The following is a 16,250-nucleotide window of genomic DNA, read 5'->3' on the forward strand; positions in this document are numbered from 1 at the left end:
AGAGTTACACAGTCCAGGGCTCTGTCCCACAGTGAAGCAGCATTCCAACCCAAGCTCTCCTGATTCTCAAACTGGACTCCACATGACATCTCACAGCAGCACAATCTTGTGGGAAATCTTGACTTTTTTCATGGGCCTCAGGATGCAAGAGTGAGGGAGGAGACAGCACCGTCCATCTCCTGTTCATTTTGTGTTTGACATTTGATGTTGGCTTGATATAAAAGCATGGCTACACCCAAAAGATTGGAACCCCAAGGCGCCATCTGAGTGGTGTGCTGTGGTGGTGTGTGTGTGTGTGTGTGTGTGTGTGTGTGTGTGTGTGTGTGTATACATGTTCACATGAATGCACACAGTGTGTATGGTCACACATGTACACGTGTCTTCCTCAGTCACTCTTCACCTTACTTTTGAAGATAGAGTAGTCACCAAACCTGGAGCTCAACAATGTGGCTAGCCAGCCCCAGGATCCTCCTGTCTTCTCTTCACCAGCACCAGGAGTCCATGCTCAGACCATTGTGCCTGGCTTTTGACAAGCCTGCTAAAGCCGGAATTCAGATCATTGTGCTTGTACTCCATGCAAGCACTTGACCCGCTGAGCCAACTCCCCAACCCCCAAGGTGCCATTTTGGATTATAGAAACTTACACAATGGCAGAGACGTTTGGGCCCAGTGGTTGTTCAGTGGTCTTTGGATCACTGAGAGTGACTTAAAAGGTGTCAGAGGCAAGATCCACATGGCCCATCAGTATCAATATCAATCTATGTTCAAATGGGCAAAAGCAGCCGAACAACTGGTACCACCAAAGGTGGTGACCGCCAGCCACCAACAGCCCAGCCGCAGTAAAGAGGATGTGGGTACAAACCTTTCAGAGTTAGATGTGCTGCCCGAGACCAAGCTAGCACCATCAAAATACCTCATGCCCTCCACCCCTTCCGATTGCCCCAAGCCTGGCAGAGGGGCTTACTCAGAGCGAAAGTAGCACTTGTATCTCTGGGGCCAACAGTCTTTCCTAGGTGGGTAAGTGAGGTGCCAGACAGAGAGGAACTAGACCAGATACTTCTGTTGCCCAACAAGATACATGTCTGAACAGAATCCGTGTGCCTTGCCAGATCATATTGACACTGTGATAAACACCAAAAGCCTGACCACAAATCCTAGCCATTTTAATTTGTCATTCCGAAATACATGCAAGCACACACTTGGACCTTCTTTGGCCTAACGGGCATTTTAGAAATAAATTGGCAACATGTCGCTGTGAAACTCTGCCAGTTAGTTTCATTTATCAATTTGTTGATGTCATTGTAAAAGAAATAGCCTCCACTTGAGAGATGACACTTCATCCATAACAGAAATGGCTCGTGTGTTCCTCGACTGCTAGAGCGTCACATAATAGAACATGTCACCAGGCTGGGCTTCTGCAGGTAGGTGACACCACAGCCAATGTGGACTTAGCCAAAAGATGGCTTCAATGCCTTCAGAATGTGGGAAGAAAACTGAGATTCTGTGGGGTTAGAGATCAGTGAGTGTGGAGTGTCCGAGAGATTGACCGCTTGGCTCCGACAGTCACCACTTCTCCGTGAGCTGTTCATGGGGGGCGGGGGTGGGGGGGAATGGCAACGGATAAATGTCTGTTGTCCAGGTACTCGAATGTGTTCATTACCTAGTCAGCTTCATCTGTCTGTCTCTCATCTCTCCCCATCGCTTTCCTTGGGCTGAAGAGTAGACCTAATGAGCTAGTGTAGTGACATCAGATCGTGCTGGGTTAAGCAGCAGTCATGAACAGTAGGGATCGAAGGCGGCCCGTCTCTGTGCTCTCCGCCAACTCCTAGGCCAGACTACCATCTCTAAGAAGTTCAGAGAAAATGTCAGGCTGGGAAGCTAGCTCAGTGGATAAACTGCTTTCCCCACAATGTGTTCAGATCCCGTGTTTAAAAGCTGGGCAGAGTGGAACATCCTTATAATCCCACTGATGGTAAGAAGGGAAGTCTCCAGAGGACAGGCAGCTCCCCAGAAGTTCAGGGGCCAGCCACCTTGGTCTACATAGAAGAGTCCCAGGCTAGTCTCAAACAAAAGATGGGAGATGCTAAGGAACATCTGAGACTGAAAACTCTGACCTCATGCATACACCCCCACACACAAGCACACACACACAAGCACACACACACACACACACACACACACACACACACACACGTGCGCACACACATACACACACACTCCCACACACAGAGAAGGAGCAATTATATGCTGTTGATTCCTATTCCAGGCTGAAAAGGCACCATCCAGAAGGTTTCTTAGCATAGCATGTGGGATGCTGAGTCTCCTCTCTAGCTCTCTTCTGGGCTCAAGATCCTAAAGCTATCCAGCTAACCTCCCCAGATCTGAGTTTCCTGGAAAAACAAAACAACAACAACCGAAAACCACCAAGGCTAATGGACCTAGCCGTCTGTAGAAAAGTGCTAGGGAGTAATCATCTCTCCAAATGATTACAAAGCCCTTCGCAAATATCAAAGTGGTGATAGAGCCGTAATGAGCTCAGCCCGGGAGGAGGGATGTGCTGACGGCTAGCTCCTTTAATTGCTCCTGTTCCTTATTAAACGACTGTTGGTGAGCAGAAGAACGTGAGGGTGACTCCAGTCTGGTCCAGTTGGGCTGTGGATTTCTGCAGATGTACAACACTGCCCTCTATCGGCACCAGGAGTACTAGCCAGCCGCCGAAGCTGAGCAAGTCTTCTTCCTCACCTTGTTGTATCTTTTTGTACATCACAGCTGAGGCCCAGGGAGCTGGTAAGCAGGGGCCTGTGACCTGACGGCTCAGTGGAGGGCTTTTGCTTCACAGAGTGTGGTATGTGTCCATTAGAAAGCTGCTGAGTGAGAATCTTATTCCCTGGGATTTTAAACAGCCACATTTCCTGGCATTTGACATAAACGGGACATTTAGCAAATGGAGAGCCAGATGGAGCTCCTGGCTCTGCTTTCCAGAAGACACTGGAGAGTCGGAACCTCTGTATGTATGCATCTGATAGGCTTGTTCACCACAGGACCAAACCATGGCTCAGTGGACGTGGGGTATGCTTCAGGCCTCCGAGTCCGCAGGTGGCCCCTCTGCCCTCAGCGCCTCAAGGATACTTCTCAAGTGCCACAGTCTTGGTAATTCATTTTAGCCCCTAGCAGCCTCTCCTCTCAGCTTGACTGTCTTATAAGCCTCGTACAGGAATGTAGTCAGTGAACAACATTTGCACAGTTCATGGGACCTCCGGAGTGGTCTGGGGCTGACCTTGAGGTTCACTGTTCTTAAGGTGGAGAAACGGAAGCCTAGGACATCCAGGCAGTTGCCCAGAGTTACTCAATAGCATCATGTAACATAAGAAAGTCATGAAACCTCGGGTTCTCTCGAGTGTCTGAGCCCACTTTCCCACAGTTACATAATATCATCACATACACATAGGAAAGCCACAAAATCTCAGATCTTCTCAAATGCCTGAGCATGCTTTCCACACACATGGACACACCCTGTCATTCTGGTGCTGGGCTGTTAGTGCGTGGTTCACCTCTTGACATTGCTGAGGTGGCAGGCAGAAACTCAACAGTGACATGATGACTCTGGAACAGAATATCTGGATTTTTCTCCATCAGGTCTCCAGGGTCTTTTGAGGTAGAGGTTTCATTTCTTTGTTAAGCTGCTGCCACTACCCAGACTGAACAAGATGAAGGTCTGATGTGGCCCACATTCAGATCATTCCCACATACATTCACGAAGTAGCTTTTTCTTAAATCCACAACCCAGCTAATCATGGCATTTGCCAGTGTAACCCAGCCTTGATGCTGTTCTTTTTCTATAACAGAGATGATAAATTTCTAGAAGCACGTGTTGGCTCAGCACTGAGGAGCTTTTAGCTCATGTGGTAGACAACCGGGAAGAACTTGGATGCTGGTCATTGGCCAAGTGCTCTCCTCTTGTCCTCGTGAAGTCCATGTGCTGTTATTTTACAGGCTGTGGTCTCTTATGTCCCTACTTCAACTCAGGGGAGTTCATGGGAAATGAAACTGTGTTTCCTCTCCCTCTCTCCTCCCTGCACTTTTGACTTAATTATAAACACACAGACAGACACGCTCTGCCAGTCAACACCCAAGTTGTTTACCACCTCAACTGGGAGATGCTGTGAGTAGCTGTATTGGGCTTCAGAGAAGGCTGCCTCGTGAGTGTGCATGGGGATGACCTGAGCGCCCGGCACATCCGACCTCTGTCTTGATCAGTTTGTACGGTGGCACCTGCTTCCTCCTGAAATAGTGAAGCCCCTCTCAGCCTCTGTGTAAGAACCTGGGCATGAGGTCCCCTGCTCCAGAGAAGTCACGCGTCACCTACTTCAAAACAGAACTCTTATCCGTAGAACTCATTCAACAAGCCCCCTTAAAGAGCATTGTTTTTCTTTGTAAGCAAAACACTCAATGGTGAGCACAGAGCAAACTCCTTCCCCATTTACACTCTTTAAGCTTTCTTGGCTCCCTGCACTGAACTACGTGTCTGAGAACAATTTCAACAAAGCTCAGCTTCAGAAGTTTTGAAAAGTGTTTGTTCCAAGCCTCCACTGAGCATAAAAAGCCATTTTCTCCATAATGTTTCCACTAAGAACCTTTAAAAGGTTGTCTACTCCGTTTCTGAAGTGCTCTGAGTGAGAAAGGAAGGGCCTTACTTTTCCAGGCGTTGTGACTAGGAAGTGCCCACTTCAGACACGTTCACAAAAGGTCAGTGAGCAACAAGACCCCAGAATGGGCCACTGATGGCTAGGGAGGAGGTGTGGCTCAATGAAAGGGGGAGGGGAGAGGGAGAGAGAAGGAAGAGGAAGGGAAGAGAAAGAGAAAACAAGGAAGAGAAGAAGAAGGCAGGGAGGGAGAAAAGATGGAAGAAGGGAGAGAGGCGAGGGGAAGAAAGATTGCTATGGGAAAACAGCATCTCAGATAAAAGTCAAGAGATTTGATTGACTTTGTCATTTCTGAAAAGTGTCCTGCCAAAGGGGATACTGACCCCCATGCAGCCATCCTTGCACTTATAGATGGTCTGGGGGTGGAGTGGGATGTGACATTGTGTTAGCACACAGGGACAGAACATGATCGATCACTCTGCACATTAAGTGATTCCCTAGCAAACAGGTCCCTGAGCTCTATGAAAGCCAGCCACGGGCCTGTGATGAAACGCAACGGTGACAGACAAGTTATTACACAGCCCCAGGGTTCTGAACTGGTATTTTCGCTGGCTAGTCTTAAACGTGGGAAGAATTACATCGGTCATCCTGTTAGTTATTAGGAAGAGAGAGACGAGGGCGGGCTCAATGGCAAAGATGACTGGGCCAGGCGATATTATAGAGCTTCTGTTGAACATACTGCCACGCAGTACCTGACTCATATTTCCCCTCCATAATCATTAGAAAAGAATGAATTTCCAAAAGAGGGGGCGGGATGCAGTGGTCTCCATAAGCCAGGACTCTGCTGCCTGCCATCTGTGACCACCCAGGCTTGCTGACAGAATATGCTTCCTTCCTAAGCAGAGCTAAAGCCACTTTGCACAGGAAGCTGCTGGCTTCAGACTGCAGCCCACAGCATGGGAATGAAATCTCTTTGTTGGCATGTGACGGGACAGGGTTGAATTAGAAGCTTATTGTAATTTGCATATGCGTCAATGAAACCTTCCTCCAAATATTCCATTAAAAAATGGCTTTTGATTTCCAGAAAAGCCATGGTACTGCAACATACAGTCTAAATGCGGGTGCATGCAAGGGTGTGGGCACAGATGTCCGTGCACCTGTGAAGCCAGGGGTCTGCCTCAGATGCCATTTTCCAGGAGTCTTCTGCCTTGTTCTTTGAGAAGGATTCTCTCCCGGAGACCTGGAACTCTCTAAGCAGGCTAAGCTAGCTGCCCAGGGGCCACCAGGGACTCTCCCGTCTCCACCTCCCCAGCTCCACCACACTCAATTTTTTTTTTGTTATCACTGTTGCTACTGCTGCTTTTGTTTTGTTTTTACATCCATTCCATTCCTAGCACTGCAAACAAAAGGAAACCATGGGCTCCCAGACAGGGAGCAGGCAGGAGCCTGGATGGCACAGCTGAGTTACGTTGGCCACGGGTTTGTGTGGGTGCCAGCGGAGCATCCTACCAAGCGAGCAACAGCCACAGCACCAGCCCGTCAATCACTTTCACTTCCATGCATTTGTACCAGGCAATGATGAGTCTCACACTGCCTGCAACCTCAGACCTCATTTATAAACACTAATTAGATAACAATTTAAGTTTTCCATTCCAGGGCACCCGTTCTGAAAGCCAATGTTTGCTTTTTAAAACAGCAGGTGCCTAAGAGCCTGTCGTGCTGTGGGGTCAAGTGTCTACGAAGTGAGGGACTGTCATTCAAGAGCCAGGGATCACACGGCATCTTTATGTCATGATCCTTCTCCGTTTCTTTTGCTTCTGAATTTTCAAGCTCCTTATCAGGGTAAGTCACCAGTATGGGCCCCTCGCTTCTCTCTGCAAAGGGATTTCACATGCCACACTGGAATTTCCTCTGTTTAAGATGCTTGCGGAATCTGGAATGCTCTCACTGGCTTCTTCCTAAAGTGGGGGTGTCCAGCCCTGGGCCATCACTGACAGCACGCTCAAAGGGTCTATTCAGCACTACAGTAATTTGTATTTCACAGGCCAGGAGTAAATGCCGAGCATTTCCTGGTCCACACAGAACCAGAGCAGAGCCCCGAACACCCAGTGTGTGCAGGAAACCGAGTAAAGGACCCAGCCAAGGCCAGAATAGCGAGGCACATGGCAGATAATCACTGCAGTTAGCCGATGACCTGTGAATTAGAAGAGACAACAGATGGTGCTGAGGAAACAGCTAAGTTGATAAAGTACCTGCAGTCAAGGCATCTGATCCCCAGGACCCATGTAACGCCAGTCAGTCATGGTGGTCCACATCGGGAACCCCAGCCCTGGTAGCCAGAGGGGGCAGGAAGATAAGGGGACTCCTGGAACTCAGTGACAGGCCATTCTAATCAACTGAGGAGTTCCAGGCTCAGTGAGAGAGCCTGTCTCAAAAATTAGGGTGGGGAAAGACTAAAGAAGACACCCAGTGCCAACTGAACTCCATGTGAAAGTAGGCACCTATAGGCATGGGTACCCCCCCCACATGAATACACACATACATGCATGCATACATACATACATATGTACATACATACGTACATACATCTCGTTGACTCCCACACACATACATATACACAAACAGAGAGAAAGAATAAGTATGGGGTGTTCTGCTGACTTCTGTAATACTCCTTATCAACTCTACAGATCACTATCTACCTCCCATCACTATCACTCCAGGTACGGGACCTGCTGTCATGAAACGTTAATATTTCAGGGTAATTAATTAATTATATCTTCTATGTTAACGTTACCACAATAAGGTATGATGCTGCTAATGATTTTTAACTTTAGACAAATTATGACACAACTATTTTGTGTGTGCAAGAACACTATGTGTGTGTGTGTGTGTGTGTGTGTGTGTGTGTGTTAGGGTAGTGTGTGTGTGTGTGAGGAGTCTAGAGGCTAACCTCGGGTGCCATTCCTCAGGAGCCATCTACCTTGGTTTTTTTGGTTTTTGTTTTTTTTTTTTTTTAGCTGAGGATCGAACCCAGGGCCTTGCACTTGCTAGGCAAGCACTGTACCACCGAGCTAAACCCCCAACCCCCTACCTTGGTTTTTGAGTGAGAGACTCTCACTAGGATCCAAGGCTTACCAATTAGGCTAAGCTGGCTGACCAATAAGCCTCGTGGATCTTCCTGTCACGGGCTCCCCAGGGCTCGGATTACAAGCGTACATCACCACATCCAGCTTTTTATGTGGGTGCTGGGAATGGACCTCTAGTCCTCATGATAAATCTTCAGGCATTCTGCCACTGAGCTGCCTCCCAGCCCATGTTACTGTCTTTCACCTTTAGATATCAAACCACAACACAGACTAGAAAACAGACATTCCAGTCTCTGTTTTTACTCAATTACCCAGAGATGCATGAAACCAAAAAATAGTTACCAGGGCTATTTGAGGGAGCAAGTCCATGTCTCATGACCCTAAGTTAACTGAGCTACTGCTAGGCCTGAGCTGGGAGTCTGGAAGTTGCAGCACAGGTGACCCAGGCCATCGGAGCCCTGTCCCAGGATGACAGGGACAGCTGGGATCCAAGACCACCGCAGACTCAGGCTCAGAGCGATGCGCTCAAGGAAGAACATGTGTGTTTTGATTTGGGAAAGGAGGAGTCTGCGAGGGACTTTGACGTCCAGGGAGTGCTGAGGAAACGAAGTTAACCCTCCCGAGGACTTTGTCAGGAGGAAGCAGGCACAGCTGCAGCCCCGCTGGGGTCCTGCCTGGGGCACCAGGAGCCATTTCCTGCCAGAGAGACGGTTAAACACAGGGATGAGGGCTTCTGGAGGCTGGGGCGACCTCCATTCCTGGCAGGTTTGGAGATTACTAAGTAGATTCCCATCTGCTGGAATGGAAGTCATGGGGAGAGTGCTGGCCGGCCTTCACAGACCTTTGGGTTCAGCTCTTCACACCCCTGTGGTTAGAGGAAAGGGAGAGGCAAGCGGCTCTCCACCCCTCCCTGAGACGTTTCCTTCCCCGTCAGAACAATAATGTTTTTCTTATCTTTTCTGAGAGTATGTGAACCCTGAAGAAATCGCTCCTTTCTATTTGTTTCTCATAAAAAGTGTCCACTTCGTCTGATTTTCTTTTCTTTTCTCAAAGAAGTCCCTGCAGGGTTGATGCAGGGTTTGAGTAAAGCCATTCCTGCAACAGCTCAGCATGAATCCTCTAAGTTTTCATTAAGGGAGGCACAAGAAGGTAGCCCAGAGTTTACACAGTCATTGGGATGCTGGTCTGTGTGGTTCTGAAATAGAAAAAAGAGCTAAGGAGGTGGCGGAGTCCTGTTTTCTCTGGCAGCAACTTGGGGTACTTGGTCATCGCTGACCCACAGAATTCTGAGTCCAGGGAAGTCTGCTCCTAGCATTTAGTCAAGGTGCTTCTAAGAAAACCCACCGGTTTCTCATAAGCCTCTGGACTAGAACTGTGCAGAGGGTTGTCCCATCAAAAACACATGGTTTCCGACACGCTGTAGAGGAGAGCACAGGACTCCTGGACTTGAAAAGGTCATCTTGGGAGAAGGGCCAAGAAGGAAGCAAACTTGAATTCCTCTGTAGACTTCTCTTCCCACAAGGAATAGCTGCTTCCTTTTTCTGGGCCTCAGATTCCTCGTCTTTGAAATGATCATTCAAGTCTCTCCCTTACAAGGTCACTGTGAAGGTTAGTTGAGATGATATTTGTGGGGCAAGTGATACAGGGTACACATCTGGTGTTACTGGTGTCCTTTGCCCTTTGGGGTAAGGACACATCTGACTCTCAAATGAAAACCTCTGGTAACAAACTGGCAAAAAGATTCCCCAAAGTACACGGACAGATCCTGCCCATTAAAGCCAGCAGACGTCACTTCCCATCTGTCTCTCTGTAGCTCCCTCCCTCCTGGGCCTTTTGTACATTCCCGGATGCTGTAGCTGTGAGACTCATTAAAGTCATTCAATTGTTCTTTCTTCCCTTCCAGAAGAACCAAGGAGGCTGCCCCAGCCGTTTCCCACATCAGAGACTTCCCCGTTCTCTACAAAGAAATGACTTCTGGCCCTGTCCAACTGGAAGGCTGCTGCAGACTTCCTGGGCGAGGGCTGCCTAGGGTGAGTTATATTCATAGCCGTTCCTTCCTCTGGGCTGTTCTGGGAATTTGGGAATTGGGAGCCCCCTCTGTCCTGATCCAGACAGAAGCCTCTGGGCCTGCATCTCACATCCACACCTCACCAGCACTGTGGTACTGCATTGTTTCCAACTCCAATTTGTCTCATACCAGCGGGTAAGCCTAGAACTTAAGTCTTCTGCTTGTACTACTTCCCATCGGTCTGGGAGATGGCTCCATTGGTAGAGTGTTTGCTGCACCAGGACCTGAGTTCTACCCACAGCATCCACATAAAAAAGAAACAACATCAACAAAAAGATGAGATGGTGTACCTGTGATCCCCGTGGGGCTGAGGCTAGATGGGAGAGTCGATGGAGCTCTCTGGCCAACAGTCTAGTCTAATTGATGAGCTTAATGACTCTTAAGGACCAACGCCCAAGGTAGACTTCCACATACACATGCACACACACACACACACACACACACACACACACACACACACACACACGTGCACCTGCATGAATACACACTCCCACACACCCTCATGTATACACACATAAAACATTCTCCATTGACCGACCTACTTGTAGTGTGAATTCTAATCGGTCTTAATAATAAAAGACTGGAGTCAGATATGAGGGTAAAAGCTGAAAGATCAGAGAAGCAGAGCAGCCAGCCACTAGAAAGACTTCTTACCTCTAAGAATCCTCCAACTGAAAGGGGTCAAGCTCTCCACCCGGCATTATCACTTCCTGCTTCCTCCTACCAAGTGCTGGGATTAAAGACCTGTGCCTCCCAAGTACTGGGATCAAAGGCATGAGATCCCAAGTGCTGGGATTAAAGGTGTGTACCACCACTGCCAGGCCTCTAGTGGCTAGCTCTGCACACTCTGATCTCCGGGCAAGCTTTATTTGTTAGAGCCCAAACAAAAATATCACCACACCGGCTCACTCTTCACCAACCATTTTTCAGGAAGAACCCTGATGTGAATGCAGCTGACATAACAATAACCTGGAACTCAGTTCTCCTAACATGCTATGAAACAAGAACCTCCAGCTGAGGAAAACTGAGAACTTGAAGGTCACACTTCAAGTTACTGATTGGCCAACCCGGGAACAGACTCAGAATGATCCCCAGCCCTGAAGTGTTACCCTGCAGACACCAGCTCCTCGCAGCAGACTGTATGTGAGTGTTTGGGAGGAACTAAATAAAATGTGCAGTTTTTATTTTTTTAAATTGCTGTGGCCTGATAAAAAACAATTTAAGGATGGCGGAGTTTAGTTTGCCTCATGGTTCAAGAGGACACAGTCTGCCATGGAGGGGAGGCGTGGCAGCAGGATCCTGAGGTGGTTGATCACAGTGCATTCACAGTCGGGAAGCAGAGAAAGACAAACGCTGGTGCTCAGCTCACTTTCTCCTTTTCCTTGAGCCCAGAACCCCCCACCCCGAAGTGGTTCTTCCCACCGAATGAACTCAATCTAAAAGCTCCCTCACAAGCATGCCCCAAAGTTTATCTCATGCTGACTCTTCATCCTGCCAAGTTGACAGCCAGTCTTAAACATCACAGAGGACAGTGCCGGCTGCGGCTGCTTCTCATCCGTGGGGTGAGTGTAAGGCTCCGTCACCTCTGTAAGGCTCTGTCACCTCTGTAGGGTTTCGTCGCCTATGAGATGTACCACCAGTTCATTAGCACAAGTGCCAAGTTTAGGCAAATTGTAAATTTCTCAGGAAGGACTTTTTCTATCCAACGCATCTGTTTCTAGAAGCCTAATGGGTCTCCTTAGGGATGAATGAATCCTGGAGGGACTGAAAACTACTTTGGGGAGCCAGCCACCGGAAGGACGCAGCTACCACATGGATTTCATCTCACCCAGAGCTACGGCTTCGGGAGTCTCACTCCGAGCACCCTAGCATAGACAGTGTTTGAGACATACTGAGGATGGTGTCAAGCATCGGCTCAAACCCCTGCCTGAACTCCCAAATACTAGAACTACCCAGACAGCCTCTACCTCCTGCTGGTCAACCTGCTGGGATCTGAAAGCCATCCTGCCTCTAAGCTTTGCTGCTTGAAGCTGAGGACTTGGTCAAGCATAGGTAGAAATCTGTGGGCATTCTGATGATCTCAATGTTGCCTGAACGGCAGTGCCTCAGAATCCCAGTAAGTACTAGGACCAGGGGTTACTCACGGCACTGTGGAATGTTGATTTTGCAAAGGGTACTAGTCTTGCCCCAGTTGCCTTGGAAACCTACTCGCTGATGTCCTGATACCTCCAAGTATAACAATCACAGGGGCACACTTAGGTCTGTCCTGTGTGGGAAGGGGGAGGGTATGTTCTCGCACCTGTCTGCTTTGCCCTGGGTTTTGGCTACGATGCTGAGAACTGAACCCAGAGCTTTTGCACATGCTGTGTAGTTACTTTTCTGGCTACATCCCTAGCCCAACTCCTCTTGTTTCAAAGGTAATTTATGTAGACACATTATAAAATAACAGATATCCCAATCTATAAATACCACATTCTATATTTAGTGCATGTTGGCAAACATGTATCTCGGGCTGAGCCGGGTGTGGTAGTACACACCCATAATTCAAGCACTTGGGAGGCTGATGGAGGAGGACCACAAGGTCCAGGCAAGCCTGGGCTACATAGTGAGTCCCCATCCCAAAAGGCCAAATAAAGGAAAGTTGACATGTACCATGAGCCATACTCTACAGGTGACTAAATGATAATTGGCTATTATCAAATACCTTATTTGTTTCTGTTTTGGAGCTTGGAACTAACCAAGTAGCTCAGCTGGTTCCCAGGACCCTCCTGACTCCATCTTCCCAGCTCTGGGATGGAGGTGCATACCATCACAGTCAGCTTCTCATGCAGGTTCTGGGGATTGAACTCAAGTCCTTGAGTTTGCAAGGCAAGCACTTTACCAGCTGAGCTATCCCCACAGCACACCACTCAGGCAGTTCGTAGCTGCTTTCCATTTTGACATCAACCCATTGAGAGCTGGAGACGCAGGGGTATTGAGACAGCCGTGGCCTTCCCAGCGCTTCTCAGGCATTACTAGTAAAACAGCACATTTACTGAAAATCAAGGGGCGAATGCTGCTTTGAGTGATTAAGCACCGTGTGTGTGGATGTCACAGCGAGATGTGGTGCTGTTGACCTGCACTGAGGTGGCCAGCACAGTGACATCGGTCAGGATGCAAGCAGATGGGCTAACAACCACTTCAGGCCTTGAAGTGTGCATAGGCAACTGCGACAAGATCGTGCTGAGACGCCTCTTTCCTTTCTACTTCCCACCTCCAGGGTACCTGAGCCTCAGTTTCCCCTCACTGCAGCTGTTTACTGAGGCGAATGCTCTTGTCGCTTCCTCCCCCGACACCTCATGATAGGAAAGAGATGTGTTTTGGTTCTGCTTGGCTTGTTCCATCTCTAGCTCATTAAACATGATTTAAAATAGTTTACCTCACATCCCTATTCATTTGGGTCTTTAAAGCTCCTCCCCACCTGGGTCTTATTGCCAACTCACCGTCTACAAATCCCCAGCTGTGAACATCACATACCTTGCTCCAGCACTGGGCTTCCCTTTTATCCTTTAATTAGAATTTACCTTCAAAACCCTCCAAATCTCCTCCCCGGCATCTTGAGTTTTATCACCGGCCTTTGCCGTAATTCAGCCCCTCTCACGTTATATCTTTCTCCCTTCAGGAAACCAAACAAAGACCCATTAGTGAGGCCCCTCTCGCTATTCAGTTATTCCTTTCTTAGAAAGATCTTTTTTAGAAGCTAACATTCACCCCAAACACACAATCTAATTTGTGTGTGTGGGGGGGGGGACAGCTAATGTGTATGGAACGAAGTTATCTACAAAAAACAACCACAGCTCACTTCTTAAAATGAATAGGAGATAGTTTATTCAAAACCATTTTGAGTGACCATGGCCTAGGAGCATGAGTTTAGGTTACCCCAAGTTCCGTGTCCCAACATGGGAGCAGTTGCATGAAGTTTTATAGTTTTACAGAATAAAGTCATGAATCAAGGGAAGTTTTCAATACGTTGGTGTGTACATCTGAGAGATTGCTACAGCTGGGAGGGGGTGGCGCACAGGAAGCTTTTCTATATGCCCAACATGCTATCCGATGACATTCTCCTTAGCTTTGGGGTTGGTGAATGCTAGTGGTCTACTAAATTGATAGATTTTGAAAGGTTTTCATCTGTTCCTCATGGGGAGGGTGTTGGTTCTGACATAAAGGTGGGCAAGGAATGGCTACTGAGGACGTGCAAAAACTAGCCCAAGATAAGGTAATCAGCCTCCGGACTGGCGACACTCTGGCCTCTCCACAGGACTGTGGTTTCCATTAGTTTTTGCAGACACAGCTTCTTCCCAAGAATTTCCATTCACCAAGTAAAACAGAGTCCACCTTCATTCGACCTCAGAGTTGATCCCTGTGAAAGAAAACCACTGTCACGTGGACTGAGTTTCTGCTTTAACAGATAGCCCCGTGTTTGATTTCAATGGTGCCTTATGCTTTTCCTCTAAATAATTTAAATAGAAATGGTGGTGGGTGTACAACTCTTGAGAGAACAGTGTCCAGACACAAAACAATAGTTGGCTATTGAACTCCTACTCTGGCCAAAAGAAAACACACTTGACTATGCCAGGGAGGCCACTTCAGAGGCCACCAGGACCTCTCCCTGCCAGGCTCCAGGCAGTGCCTTGCTTGAGCGTCAATGACCAGGGCCCAGTACAGGGGAGGCAAGGAAGAACCTGATTGTCCAGTTACTCTGCTGAGCTCCCCGATGCCCCATCTGAGTCACGGTCAAGGAAGAACCTCTAGCACTCAGAGGTAAGGAAACCCAGGTAGGGCAAGAGGCTGGGCCTGTCTATCAGTTCTAAGAAACTCCTGCACATGGGAAATAAGTGCTCTGAACAACCACCTGCCTGGACCTGAGCTACATCCTCACATCTGAGATCTCACTGACAGCCCGACGGTCTCACCCGGGGTAACCCACAGGCTAGCGGTCTTCACCCATCAGAAACAGTTTCCCTTTAATAATTCTGTGGATTCTGAGGGAAACTAGAGTGCTGAAAGATGTAGAAACAACAGGACATTCATATACATTCTGAGCAGAGGAGAGAGAGGGCTGGCGTAGTGGGAAAAGGAGTGGACTCTCAAGCAGTCGTCAGCCCTAGCACCACCCCAGAGAGGGAGGGCTCACCATCTCAACGGAGCACTTCATTACAACCACACTGATAACTTTTGGATCCCCAGTTATTGGACACCTGCCACCAATATAATAAGCCAATCAAACCAAATTATTAAGTCCAGGTTTAATGAACAGAGCAAAGCAACTCCTAGGTGGCCCTCAGGAGGGCAGGAGAGGAGTCACATGGCAAATATGGCTACCAGGTCTTAAGTAGCCGGCTTGGTTTTGAGCATCCTTGGTGGGCTTCCTGAAGGAAGGGGCTGCTGTTTGGCAGGCTTTTTGAGGAGGCGGGGTCTGTAATGGAAAGAGTGAAACCTGAGTGTGGAATGGGACCCCAAGCTGGAGATCCCCAACATCCCAACCTTTTGGGGTATATATGGAGGCCGGTAGGGCTTCTACCTAAGCACTCACCATCCCAGCACCCCTTCATGTCATGACGCCCATACACATCACTGCTCTTCTGAAATAAGTATGCTCTTCCGTCATCAGCTGATTCGATTTTCTTTCTTTCGTCCTTCCTTTCTTTTCTGGGGGTGGGGTGGGGTGGGGTGGGTGAGGAGGCAAGGGTTCAAAGCTGGCCTCAAACTTCCTGTGTAGCCCAGGATGATCCTAGGTGTGTGATCGTCCTCGCTCCAATTCCTCAGTGCTTGGGATTACAAATCGGCACCACCACGCCTGGTTTACGCAGTGCTGGGGACTGAACCCAGGGCCTTGCACATGGAAAGCAAGCACTCTACCAGTGGAGATACGTCCCCTGACCTATATAAAACTAGTTATGCCAAATAGATCATGATGGCACACTGGTACACATTAAATGATAATAAAGCCAAACCAAAGATATTAACAACACAAGTGTTAGGGTTGAGGATTTAGCTCAGTAGTAGAGCACTTGCCTAGCAAGCACAAGGCCCTGGGTTCGGTTCTCAGCTCCAGAAAATAAAAAAATAAATAAAAAATAAAAACACCATGTTAATAAGGATCAAACAAGAAAATATACATGGAAGGTATTGTAGAATCTTAACATACACAGGGTTAACTAACACGATTTGATTCTAGTCAGTGCTGATAACATCTGAGCAGCATCTGAGGGCATCTCACTCTCGTTGCCTTGCTCACTGCCCTATGAGGAAGGCATCCTGGCTTCTTCCCACACTGGTTGGTGTATAGGAGTCAACAGAAGGCAGATAACAACCCAGTGGCAAACATCTAATCCATCATGGATGTGACTCTGAGATTCCATATCCCTTGACTGTGAGCATATATCACAGCATCTTCTCCCTGATTTACATGAA

At 48.2% G+C, this 16,250-nt stretch overlaps 1 long non-coding RNA gene across 1 annotated transcript; it reads left to right on the forward strand.

Annotated features, from left to right (window-relative positions):
* The first annotated feature begins 1,221 nt into the window (after window positions 1–1,221).
* On the forward strand, window positions 1,222–13,160 carry LOC114705779. Its single transcript, XR_003736440.2, has 4 exons — window positions 1,222–1,421; window positions 6,340–6,485; window positions 9,633–9,759; window positions 10,728–13,160. It is a non-coding gene; the product is annotated as an uncharacterized LOC114705779 (long non-coding RNA).
* Window positions 13,161–16,250: the final 3,090 nt, after the last annotated feature.

Source organism: Peromyscus leucopus, chromosome 5 (genome assembly GCF_004664715.2).
Source record: "Peromyscus leucopus breed LL Stock chromosome 5, UCI_PerLeu_2.1, whole genome shotgun sequence".
NCBI lineage: Eukaryota > Metazoa > Chordata > Mammalia > Rodentia > Cricetidae > Peromyscus > Peromyscus leucopus.